At 36.7% G+C, this 12,673-nt stretch overlaps 1 long non-coding RNA gene across 1 annotated transcript in view; it reads right to left on the bottom strand.

Annotated features, from left to right (window-relative positions):
- Positions 1 to 12,673, bottom strand: part of LOC141571162 (uncharacterized) — a 122,052-nt gene that overhangs the window by 16,739 nt on the left and 92,640 nt on the right. The window contains exon 2 of the long non-coding RNA XR_012495871.2: positions 12,600 to 12,656. This is a non-coding gene — a long non-coding RNA (uncharacterized LOC141571162). The remainder of the gene's footprint in view (positions 1 to 12,599; positions 12,657 to 12,673) is intronic.

Here is a 12,673-nt window from a genome sequence, read left to right as displayed (position 1 = left end):
TTTTTGCTAAATGTGTTTTATTTATTTTGCTATGTGTTGAATATATTTTTTAAAGGAAGCGTTTTATTAAAAGACAATACTGTGCCAACTTTTATTAGTCAGGGAAAGCAATGAAATTTTTGCTTACCTTTCCGCACATAATACGAATGTTAGATAGGGAATAAGGAACTTTAGTGTCAATAGTTAGGAATAACAGTGAGTATATTTATGAATTAACTTTTTTAATGACTAGAACTAGGAAATGGTTGAATTGGTGTGGTGAACACTTGGCGCCCTGTTAGCACTTGTCTATCCACCAGTTGCTATGAGTGTTCACTGCCAAACGTCACAGAAATTGCCCTCCGCAGACCGGGAGCTGACCCTCCCAAGAGGTTAAGCTCTCCTCACCCTCAGCCTGCAGCCAAATATTGGTTGATATGGGGTTAAAATATCTGACACCTCACTTCAGGGTGGGACCAACTCTGTGGTGTGATTTATGCTCCAGAGCTCCCCTTAGCTCAGGCCAAGGCTACACTTTACCTGAATCAACATTTTTACCTGACTCCTTGCCCTTCCCATCATGCATCCTCATCCATTCTCTTACAGATTTCTTTGGTGAGCACTCCCTCAGTAAATCACTTACACCCAAATCCCTGTCTCAGGCTCTGCATCTAAGACACTTAAGATAAGAATGTGCTGTTGTAATGAGTGGCCAGTAATGAAAACATTTGAATTTTTTCCATTCCTTCATTTATTCCACCAACACTTAACGAATTACCTACCTAGCATGAATCAGATACTTTCAGATACTGGAGATACTTATAATGGGCAAGATAGACACTGCCTCCTCAATAAACAACAATAAATGCGGTTTATTTGATGTGGGGAGATACATTGTGATAAACAAAACAGACAAAATAATCATAGTAAACAAAAAACTGAACAAGATATTTAGGATTCTTATATTTAGGGTTTTTTTGAACTGTGTCTCTGGATCGTGTGCTATGATCATTAAATAAACATTTAAAATTCAAGTATGCATTTTTTCTGTTGTATAAGCCTTGGACTCAATGACTGCATATCAAGGAATTCACTGCACAGATATACCTGTTCCTATTCTTAAAGACATATATGCAAGGCTGTTTATTGTAACATTGTTTATAATGGCAGAAGATAGGAAACAACTTAAATGTCCATCAATAGAGGATTGATTAAATCCTCCGATACAGAATATAGCTGTATCAGTTGTGTTCCAGCCATACTAGGAAACACTATGCAGTCATTAAAAAGAATGAAGTAGCAAACACTATGCTACACACCGGGAACTAATATAAAATAATATTGAATATCAACTGTAATTGAAAAAAAATTTTTTTTAAGTGGGGGTGAAATGAACAGAAATGAAAAAAGAATGAAGGACCTGTATATTTGCTAATGTAGGATAATTTCCAAGTGAAAAAGGTATAGAACAGCGTTTGCAGTATTCTTCCATTTGTGAAGGAAAGAAGGTGAATACAAACATAGACATGTACACAAATAACTTCTATGCCATAGATCTCTGAAAGGATACACGAGAAACTTAATGGTGTTTCTGTGAAGAGGAACTATTAGGAAGTAATAGGTGGCTGGATTTCCTTTTCATTCCAGATTTAATTTTGTAAATATATGCATGTATTACTTAATAAACCAGTTAATTAAAAAGTATTACATACTTAGTGTGGAAATCATATAACATAAAGAAAAAGAAAAATCACTTATAGTCTCACCTCTAAAATATATCATTGTTTATATTTTGGTGTATTTCCTTTCTGTCTTCCTTCTATTTGAGGGTATAAATGAGATAATAATGTTCATGTATAGATTTGTTTTCTGATTTTTTGACTCGGTTTTATATCCTACGTATTTTCCCATATCAATGAATTTTATTCTAAAATATCATTTGTAATGGCTGTTTAGTTTCTACTGTACGAACAAGCAATAATTTTAAAATCCTTTTCCTATATTTTGCTGTTGTATAATGCTGCTAGATACCTGTTAGATATCTTTTTATGCATGTGTCTCTAATTGTTCTCTTAAAATAGATTTCTAGATGTGGAGTTACAGGTCAAAGGAAATGGAAATTTTTTTTAAGTTGTAATAATGAGATATTAAATTGCCCTCCCCACAGCTTGTATCCACTCACAGTTCCCCCAACTGTATATATAAGAATTAATGAGCCCTCACCAGTACTGAGTACAGTAGACCCTTGGCATTCTTGGGGTTATCATTCTCAAATGTCCACTCCTCAGGAGCTTCCCAGACAGCTCATGACATGTAGTCATGACAGGGCTGGGAAACTTCCAGGAGAGGCCGAGAAGGTCACTGAGCACCCAGGAAGTCTAGCTGAGGGCCCAGAGCGTGCAGTCCAGGGGGGAGCTCTGCAGCGGGGCCTTGCTGACTCATCCTGTGGTCTGACCACTTGTCATCGCTGCCTTCATCCGTCAGCACTTTACTGGGCAGCAGCATCATTGGCACGCATCATCATCACCGAACTTTTGCACATTCAGGCAAGCTGAGGGTTTGCTTCATTTCAGTAACGATGTAGCATCATAATATAGTATCAGATTTATTTCTGTGGCTGATTTATTTTAAAAGCCTTACCAGTTACTTTTGTCCAATATTTATAGACTGTATTAGGGGTCTTCTGGGGTTACTTCAATTTCTCAGTTCTTCTTTAATGCATTTTCTGGAGGAAGTTATGTGCTTCAGTACAATTTGACAATTTAGAATCTCCAAATTCTGGAGATGTCAAGGGGTTTCTGTTATTCCAAATGAAATGGAATTTCAATGCTTGATTGCTTTCAGTGTACACAGAACCCATGACAGTAAGTGCTTCGAATGTCCCCATCCCATATCTGTTTCCCATCCACATGATCTGGCTGCACCTGTGACCTTTGGGAACAAGGTTCAAATTAGCCTGATAAATGTACAATCCTACAATATGGAATTCGCCGGTGCTAGTGCTGGTTCTGGCCCTGACGAGCTGGGACTCTTCAAGCAACTCACTTCTCTGGGTTTCAAGTTCCTCCTCTTTAAAAGAGAAATTTATTCGCAAATAGCAGTTCCCAACCTGGGATCCTAGAACCTCATTTGGAGTCTTGAAAGATAGTGATAAGTATTCAAAGGCTAAAGTATGTTTAATATTTTATTAGAAACCTAATATTATAAGAAACCCTTTAGGTTTGACAGGGTAACAAAGGGGGCCATTTTTTTTTGTTTGGGTTGTGATAATGCAGGAGTCCTGACAAGTCTCTGAGGTATGTGCTATAGTTATTACCTTAGAGATGAGGAAACAGAGGCACAGAGAGTTAAGAAATTTGCTCAATGTTGCACAGCTAGTTCATGGTGGGAGGGAGATTCAAACCCAGGTAATTTGATTCCAGAATAAATAGCCACACCGCCTACTGCTAATTCTACTTACCCCATACTAATTGGAAGCTCTAATTGGCAATAATATGTCTTTAATGAAAATGAGAAAATGAAATATTAGTAATTAATAATTAAATACGGTTTGTTTGCCATGCAAACATTTTCAAATGCTATGAAAAAAGTGGAAATATTTGACCAACATTGGACTAGATGACACCCAAGTTCTCTTCTAGTTCTAATGTTCTGTGAGACTGAGGAGGAAATGTAGGTATTAAAGAAAAACACAATAGAGTACACAGATATTGGATTATAATGTTGTACACCTGAAATTTATGTTATTAACCAATGTTACCGCAATTTAAAAAAAGAAAAAAAGACAACAGCATGAAATATCATTCAGAGTGGTGCCTTTACATTCCAAGAGTAATCAAAGCACTATTTCTTTGTTACATGGTGCAAACGATTTTAATTTTAAAAGTCGAGAATCAAATGAGAATCAGTGGACTTGACTATTAAGAAACCTTAAAGTCAAATGCAAAAGGGCCTTAGATATGAAATTTCATGGTTGATTTTTAACACATTCTTATTGTGCTGGAGAATAATCACCTACTTGTGAGTTCTTATGTAGTGCCTAGCAAAACATCTGAACTGCTTTATAAACATTCTCTTCATTCCTCATAGCAATTCTGCAAGTTTGGTGACCAGGATAAATGCAATCAACTTGGATTATTTAATAGGAAAAAAGAAAATAAAAATGAGCGCTATGGCAGGGTTTGTCTTATTGACCTATCAGCCATTACCTAGCAGAGAGCTGATAAAAGCTCAATAAACACTTATTCGTTCAATGGATGAAAATTTTCCTAAGTTGCTGCTGGGCCCTGGCGAAATCTCTATTCAGTTGCCTTCTATCCATAATGTAGGTTTAATACAATGTAACGCCAACCAATGCAATTGATCTTAAGAAGCCATGAGTAGTAGTGCAATGTAATCGCTGCTATGGTTAGACAACTTTTTAAAAACTCTGTGGCCATAGGAACAATATTCCTATCATTGCATTCCTATTTTACTTTATTTTCTCATCAGTTCTAATAATCCTCATCCTGCTCAGAATTTGCAGTATATGTATTTTGCACCATAGATAATGATTCAGATTCTTATCCTGACATTCTTGATAAAATAAAGAAGCCAAGTTGAAATCAGGTTGTGAATTAATGTTTTTTTCAGAGATAGGTAAACGACTTCTGGTAACCCTGACTGATTTTAACACTGGGAGCAGCCCCACCCTCCAATTCATTGTGCAACAGGGAAGTGGTTTGCTGAGCAGGCCTACACAAAAGGGCAAAAACTGTATTATTGTACATTAAATGTGTGAGTCATATCCCTTGCTCCTTGCTCAAGAAGAATTGTATCTTAAACAAATGATGGAATGCATTGGCCAGACAAAGCTTGGGTTTCAGAGATGAATAAGATACAGTTCCAGCAATCATATGACAGGCACGGCATGTGGGAGTGGGAGAGTAAATTAAAAAGAAAAAAAAACAAAACAGAAATAACTATGACTCAAGGCAGAATGTGATTAGAGCACTTAGTTCCCACCAAAGCGAAAAAATCATTTCTAGTTAGAGGATCCAAAGGTTTTATGAGAGAAATGTTGTTAGAGATGGAATTCCCCACTTTATATAAGCATTTACTGAGCTCTGCTGTTCGCCAGACTCTGTGCCAGGTACTGGGGATTCAGAGATAAAGGTGGCACATCCATGCTCATGGAAAAGCTCTCAGCCTAGCCACGGAAGAGAAATGTGTAAAAAGAAAAATCTCACCCATCCTGACAAATGGTCTTTTAGGAAAAAGAAAAATAAGCCTGTGGAACACAGAGGATTAAGCAGCTACTTCTTTCTGGGGACCCTGGGACAATGTCACAAAAAGGAGTAAATAAGAGTTCATAAGAGAACCAACATTTGACCATCAAGGCACTTATTATTTTCCCTACTTTATGGATGGAAAAACTACAGCTTAGAGTTTCAATAAGTTGAAGTTGCCTAAAGTTGTACAGCTAGTAAGCAAAGAAGCAGTGGAAATTAAACTCTGGGTGCTGTGGCCCATCTCCAGTTGCCCAAAAGAAAAGGAAAGAAAGCTAGAAGAAAAATATTTGTTCTAATAGCTTGGTCACAAGCCAGAAAACAGGACAGCCAAGGTTTTTTTGGGGGGAATAACACACAATACAGGTTTTACAGAGTCTAGACCACCTAATGGTCTAGAATACAGCTGTATCTACATCTATATAATCTATATATATAAAATCATTCCTTGAGATTGGATGCTTAACTGTTTCCAAAGGTTTGCCATCAAAAGGAGCTGACACCTCTAACACAGAAAAAGGGGATAAGAAGTGATGGGAAGAGCAAGGAGGTGGCCATCTAAATGTAGTGATGAACAAGACCTCCCTCTAAAGAAGTCATTGGGCATTTAAAGCCATTATGCTTTATTCCGAGTATGGTAAGAAGCCAGAACATTTTGAAAATATAAATATGTAAATTCATAATAACTCCTAAAACTTAAATGGGGGCATAACCACTGGTAATATTTTGTTGTATTTCCTTCCAGTTTTCTCCTTTGTATATAAAACAAGGTAAATAAACACGTACTTAATGTTTCACTCTTTCAAATTTATGATCATACTGTACAGGGATTTGTGCCCTATTTTTATAACTTTTTTTTTCCATCTAATTTCAAATGTTTCCTACAGAAAATTTGTAGGAATAGTACAAAGAACCCTCATATACCCTTTTCCCAGATGAACCAGTACATTTTGCCCCATCTGTTTTATGATTCTATATATATATATTTATGCATATTATTTAGTATGAACCATTTGAGAGTAAGTCAGAGACACCAATGTATATTTCCTAAGAATAAGGACGTTGATTCTCTTATGTAACCGCAATACAACGATCAGAATCAGGAAATTTAACTTTGATGCAATTCACAGTCTACAATCTATAGTCAAATTTCATCAGTTGTCCCATAAATGTCCTTTATAGATTGATTTTTTTTCTTGGTCTAAGATAAATCTTAGGTGCACTTAATTCTCACAACTCTTAATCTCCTTTAATTTGGAACAGTTCCTCACTGTGTGTGCGTGTGTGTGTGTATTGACCTTGACATTTTTGAAGAGTACAAGCTGGTTATTTTGCACAATGTCTTTTGATTTGGATTTATCTGATCAGATTCAGGTTTTGCCTTTTTGGCAGCTATAGCACCAAAGTCATGCTGTATTCTCAGTGCTTCTCACCATGAGACAAATGATGTTGGTTTGTTAACTTTGACCACTTTGTTAAAGTGGAGTCTGCCTGTTTTCTCCATTCTAATGTCACTATTTTTCCCTTAAAATTAGTAACTGATTTATGAGGAGATACTTTGAGACTACATAAATATGCCTCATTCATTACACCTCTACCCACTAGTTTTAGCATCTATTAATGATTTTTCTATCTCCATCATTCCTTTTATAATTGTTACGTGTCCTACTAAAAGAAGAACTTTCTTCCTTTCTCATTATTTATTTATTTACACATTTATTGACATAAGTATGACCTTCTAGATTTTAATTTTAGTTAATGGGTTATAATCCATTACAATCATTATTTATTTTGATACACACATTGTCCAGCATTTGGGACAATGGGAACTCTTCAAGTTTGCTACTGTGTCCTTTCACGTTTTCACTGTTGTAAAGAAATTTCTTACTTTTGATACAAGATGATCCAGATTCATCTTGTGCTTCCCTGACACAATCTTAGAATCTGCTCTTTCTCCAAGGAGCTTAATTCCTTTTATTAGAAAGTGGTGTTTACAAGCCAAGTTCTGGATGCCAGGTGTGTTCATTGTTACTACAATCATGTTTTCTAGGCCCTCTCAGCAGACAGAGCTAGAAAGTATACGTTAAATACGTATTTTTAAAAAAACATGAATACTAACTAATACCTCCAGTTCCAACCTAGCATTTCAGAGTACACTCTCAACTTCAACATTCACGTTTCTAACTCCCATCTTCAACACTGAAAAAATTGTCTTCCATTATCCTTAGTATATCTATGCACTTGCTTAAGCCTACAATACACAGAAAGTAGTTTCAGAATCGCTAACTCACACCACTACAAAAAACAAATCTATTGACTAGAGCTCAATATTTGTTTATATTGTTCTTTTTCTTAGATACATTCAATGTGTAACATAGATAGTTAAATGCATAAATCTTGTATGTATAATGTGATGAGTTCTGACAATACCTGTATCCTCTTTTCAACCCAATATGAGCAATTTCTCAGCTCATTAAAGGCTTTTTCAAAAATGTGGATTTTTAAAAGCCGGTTATTATTCTATAGTACAGATGCACTGTGTTTCCCCAAAAAAATAAGACCTAACCGGAAAATAAGCCCTAGTATGATTTTTCAGGATGACATCCCCTGAACATAAGCCCTAATGTGTCTTTTGGAGCAAAAATTAATATAAGACCTGGTCTTATTTTCGGGGAAACCCAGTACTATAATTGATTTTACCATTCCTGATAATTAGAGCATCAGTTTTCAGTGTTTTCTATTAAAAGCAGTGCTGCAATAAATATCCTATTAGCACTGCTAAAAGAATGTAATATCACTACATAAGCTATAGTTATGTTTTACTAAAAGAGATATTCTGTTGAATGGATTAGTCAAACTTCCAAGATTTTAAGATTTTTCAACTGTTATTCCTACAACTAAATTGGTTCTGGCCCAGTGTATTAATTTCCTAGGACCACTGTATCACGTTACCACAAACTAGGTGGCTTAAAACACTAGAAATTTATTCTCTCTCGGTTCAGGAGGTCAGAAATCTGAAGTCAAGGTGTTGGCAGAGTTGGTTCCTTCTGGAGGCTCTGAGGGAGAAACTGCCCCACGCCTCTCTCCTTAGCACCTGGGGTGCTGACAACCTTTGGCCTTCCTTGAGAGGTTGCATCACTCCAATCTCTGACTCCATCATCATGGAGTCTCTTCTGTGTGCCTTCTTCTCTACCTGTCTTCACGTATAAGGATACAAGTCATTGGTTTTAGGGCCAACTCAAATCCAGTACGACTTTATCTAATTTAACTAGTTATATCTGCAAAAGACCCTATTTCTAAATACAGTCATGTTTTGTCATGTTCTGAGTTGCCACGTAGACATGAATTCTGTGGGAGACACTATTCAATCCAGTGTGCCTAGCAAATGGTTTTCCCTCTTTGCAAATCCATAACCCCTTATCTGAACTCTTGGGACTAAATGATTTTAGATTTATTTAGATTTTAGGCAAGAAATATCATGTATACACGATATATTACGTAATACCCAGGAAGGTCTGGAGCAACACCCCATAATCAACCACATTACTATTGCTGCAGTGAAGTGTATACATATTTATATCAAGTGAGAGACAAAGACAATAAATCGTTTCATGTAATTTCATGCCTAATCTTGCTGCCAAATAAAAAAAAAAATTTTTTTTTAATTTTCCAAGCTTTGGGGATTTCAGAATTGCAGATTTTGTGGTCCTACATGTGAGGCCATTTTTAGGTGCCAATGTTAAAAGTCCAAGTCAAAAAGCCACCCATTGTAGTAGAAGAAAGCAAAGGTCCAAGGACATCAACCTATGTGTTCAAATTTGGTCACATTATCATTCATACCTGATTTTTACCAGCTCCAAAGTCATTTCTACTCAAGTAGAATTTCCAATACATTAGAAATCGCTCTACTCCTCAGCTACTTCTTGAAACTCCCAGTGTGGGCAGGGTCTTTTATGTACCCACAATGCTATTCTACTAATACCTATTCAATAATTATAATTCCCTTTAGAATTAACCCACTCTGAGAAACATGCTATGGTTGTAAGATGCTAAACTCGAGATATCATTCTAAAGCTTAAGGAAAAGGACTGTATTAACTGCTTCCCCAAAATGGAAGCAAGTGCTCAAGCGCTCTAAATTTCATACTTACCCAGTAGTCCAATTCCCTAAAGTTTTTTAAGTTTAAAAGTTCCTTTGTGCAAATTAAAATTTGAGTACACCTGAAACTAATAGAATGCTGTATGTCAACTATAATGAAAATTAAAAAAAAAAAAATTCTAGTGAGCTACTATTTTTTTCACCTATGGGATTGGCAAAGATCAAAAGACTAATAACACATTGTAGCCAAGAGTGTAGAACAAATATAAGGGGAAAAAAACCACATATATTGCTGTAGGCAGTAAAACAGCACAGCTTCTGCGTTGGGTAATTTGACAAGATCTATCAAAACTTTAAGTGTACATATCCTTTTACTGACAAGTTGATTTCTAGTAATTTAGCTTACATATATACTCCCACATGTTGATATGATATATGTACAGTACAAGGATATTTATTGTAGCATTGTTTGTAATACCAAAAGCTTGTAAATAACATAGATGTCAGCCAAACTTAAACTGGGCAAATAATATATGACACATCCAGACAATGAATTCTATGCAACATTTAACAAGAATGAGGCAGCTCTATGTATACCAAGGTGGAAAGATCTCCAAAATGTATTGTTAAAAAATATGAAGGTGCTATGTATGAATACTAAGCTACTATTTATGAGGGTGGGGGTGAGGAAATACGTATGTATGCATTTCAGAAGGCATAGATAATTTCTGAAAGCACACACCAGAAACAGGTCACAGTGGTATCTCTAGAGAAAATTGGACAAAGCAGATTAGGGCAGGGGTGGGGACTTACTTTACTTGTTACTCACTGCACCTTTGCAATTTTACCCTGTGTATGATTTACCTATTCAAAAAATTAATAAGATAACATTTTTTACAAAAGAAATCATAGTGTGGAATAATATATAGTTTGGAGTTAGAGGGCTGGGTTCAAGCTGCTCTTTATTGCCAGGATGACCTCAAACAAGTGATCTTCCCCTCTCTGACTGTTTCTTTGGGGAAATATAGGGATAATATAATATTGTTGGGAGGACACTTGAGATATTGGATATAAGATTGTTTATAAGTATAATAAAATGTTTCCACATGTCTGTCTGTCCAGGTATAAAGCATGGGAAAACCCAGCTGTCTCCACATCAGGGCATTACTCAGATTGGAACTGAGTCTCACACTTTGGGTTTATGGCTGGATGGTGAATTACCTGCTTCTTTGTACTTTTCTATATTCTGTATACTGTCCATAATGAGCATGATTGATTTTTAATACTAGTAAAAATAAAACAAATTGATTATTTAAAAGTTAACTTCACATACACTAAAGTGTTACAGTGGATATTTCTGGATGAATGAAATTGTGGGTTTTGTTCTTCTTTGTTTGTCATTTACAGTCCTTATTTTCTGGTATTAAATACGTATTGTTTTTGAGAAAAGAAAAATAATGTTAAAAAAAGCATATTTTTAAAATAAAAAAAAGAAGAAAGAAGAATCACTTTAACTCTAAGTCCAATAATTCATTCAAAGCATTTAGGGCTTCCTTCCGCACCCCTTTTGCCACCCCTTCTTTGTAACTTACAATAATAGACCATTATCATTGTTTGCCTCATAGAAAGTCATATCTTGCAGCGCTGTAAGCCACAAACAGCAGGAAGCCACATGCACTGAGCTGTGCGTTTGCAAAATGCATGAAGTCAGGAGTCAGTATGAGCCATAGCCCCGGTCTGCAGAAATGTTTGACCAGTGTTTCACAAATGTGGGTGTAACTGAGGACAAAGAAATCTTCAAGTCTTTTGAAAGAGAAGAGTGTTCAACTTTCAGAAGCCAACAAAGAGGATTTAAAGGATTCCAGAAATAAGAATCTTCCATAAGCTCCCCCCAATTCCCAGCCAGTGAGGGTCAGTCTCTGGGGCACATGAAAGGGCAGATCCTGGGGTCACACAATCTTGTCATTTATACCACCAAGAAACACGTAGGTCTTCCTCCTCCCTAACCTCCTCAATAAGACCACCTTAGTCCGATTCCTGGTTACCTCGCTCCTGGATAATTGTGATGTCCTCCTAACTTGTCTCACCACTTCCACTCTTTCCTCTTTCTAACCTCTTCACATAAAAGTCAATGTGATGATATAAAAACTTACGTAAGCCCATTTCCCCTCCTGCTTAAGCCTTTGATGACTGTTCCATTCCATGGCAAATAAAATGCATATTCCTGTCCATGGTCTAGGAAATCCCACAGGGTCAGAACTGCCTTCTCTCCACCCTCATCCTGGACCACCTGGACCTCACCAACTTCCCTGCAGCCACATCAGAGTCCTTTCAGTTCTTCAAGCATGCCAAGCTTTTGCCCACTGAGTTTTCCAGGTTAGCTGTGGCCTCTGCTGGAAGAACTCTGACTTCTCTTTTCATGATTTCAACTAAACATCAGCCCCTCCTACAGGCCTTTCTGACCATCCAATCTAAGCATCAATCCTTCTCCTGACTCTGCTCCCAATATTCTCACCCAATCATTTCCTTCAGAGCACTTGTCACAATGTGTAATTACAGCCATGCATCACTTCATTACAGGGCTACGTTCTGAGAAATGCGTCGTAAGGCAATTTCATCGTTGTACTAACACAACCCTAGATGGTGTAGCCTGCTACTCACCTCGGCTGTATGGTAGAGCCTACTGACCCTAGGATAGAAACCTGTGCAGCATGTTACTGTACAAAACAGCACGAGATTAAATCAGGCACAAGAGAAAACAGTGCCATTAGGAGACTCAGTAAACATGAAATGTATGAGGCTGCTGCCGGCACAACCCGGCACACTGTTTTACAGTAAACCTTTTTATATATATAAATAAGTAGAAAGAGTACACTCTAAAGTAACAATTAAAAAATATAGTACAGTACATACATAAACCAGTACTATAGTTGCTTATTATTATTATCAAGTGTTTGTACTGCAATAATTATGCTATACTTTTATACGACTGGCAGTGTAGTGGGTTTCTTTACACCAGCATGGCCACAAATACATAAGTAATACATTGTGCCATGATGTTATGATGGCTACCATGTCACTGGGAAATAAGAATTTTTCAGCTCCATTATCATCTTACGGGGACCACTGTCATATGTGCGGTCCATTGTTGACCGATATGTCGTTATGCGGCCCATGACTGTGTACATTTCTATCTTTGTTTACTTGTTTATTATCTAACAGCCAGAGTATAAGCCCCATGTCTGGTTTACTTACCATTGTATTACTTCCCTTTGTGATTCTAGAAGAATGCCTGGCACTTGGTAGGTCCTCCTGGAAACCAAAAAAAC

This window comes from Rhinolophus sinicus, chromosome 16 (assembly GCF_057876585.1).
Source record: "Rhinolophus sinicus isolate RSI-liver-muscle chromosome 16, RSI-T2T, whole genome shotgun sequence".
In the NCBI taxonomy this organism is placed as follows: domain Eukaryota; kingdom Metazoa; phylum Chordata; class Mammalia; order Chiroptera; family Rhinolophidae; genus Rhinolophus; species Rhinolophus sinicus.
The sequence above is the reverse complement of the archived record's forward strand: the minus strand, read 5'-3'. Positions and strand labels throughout refer to the sequence as shown.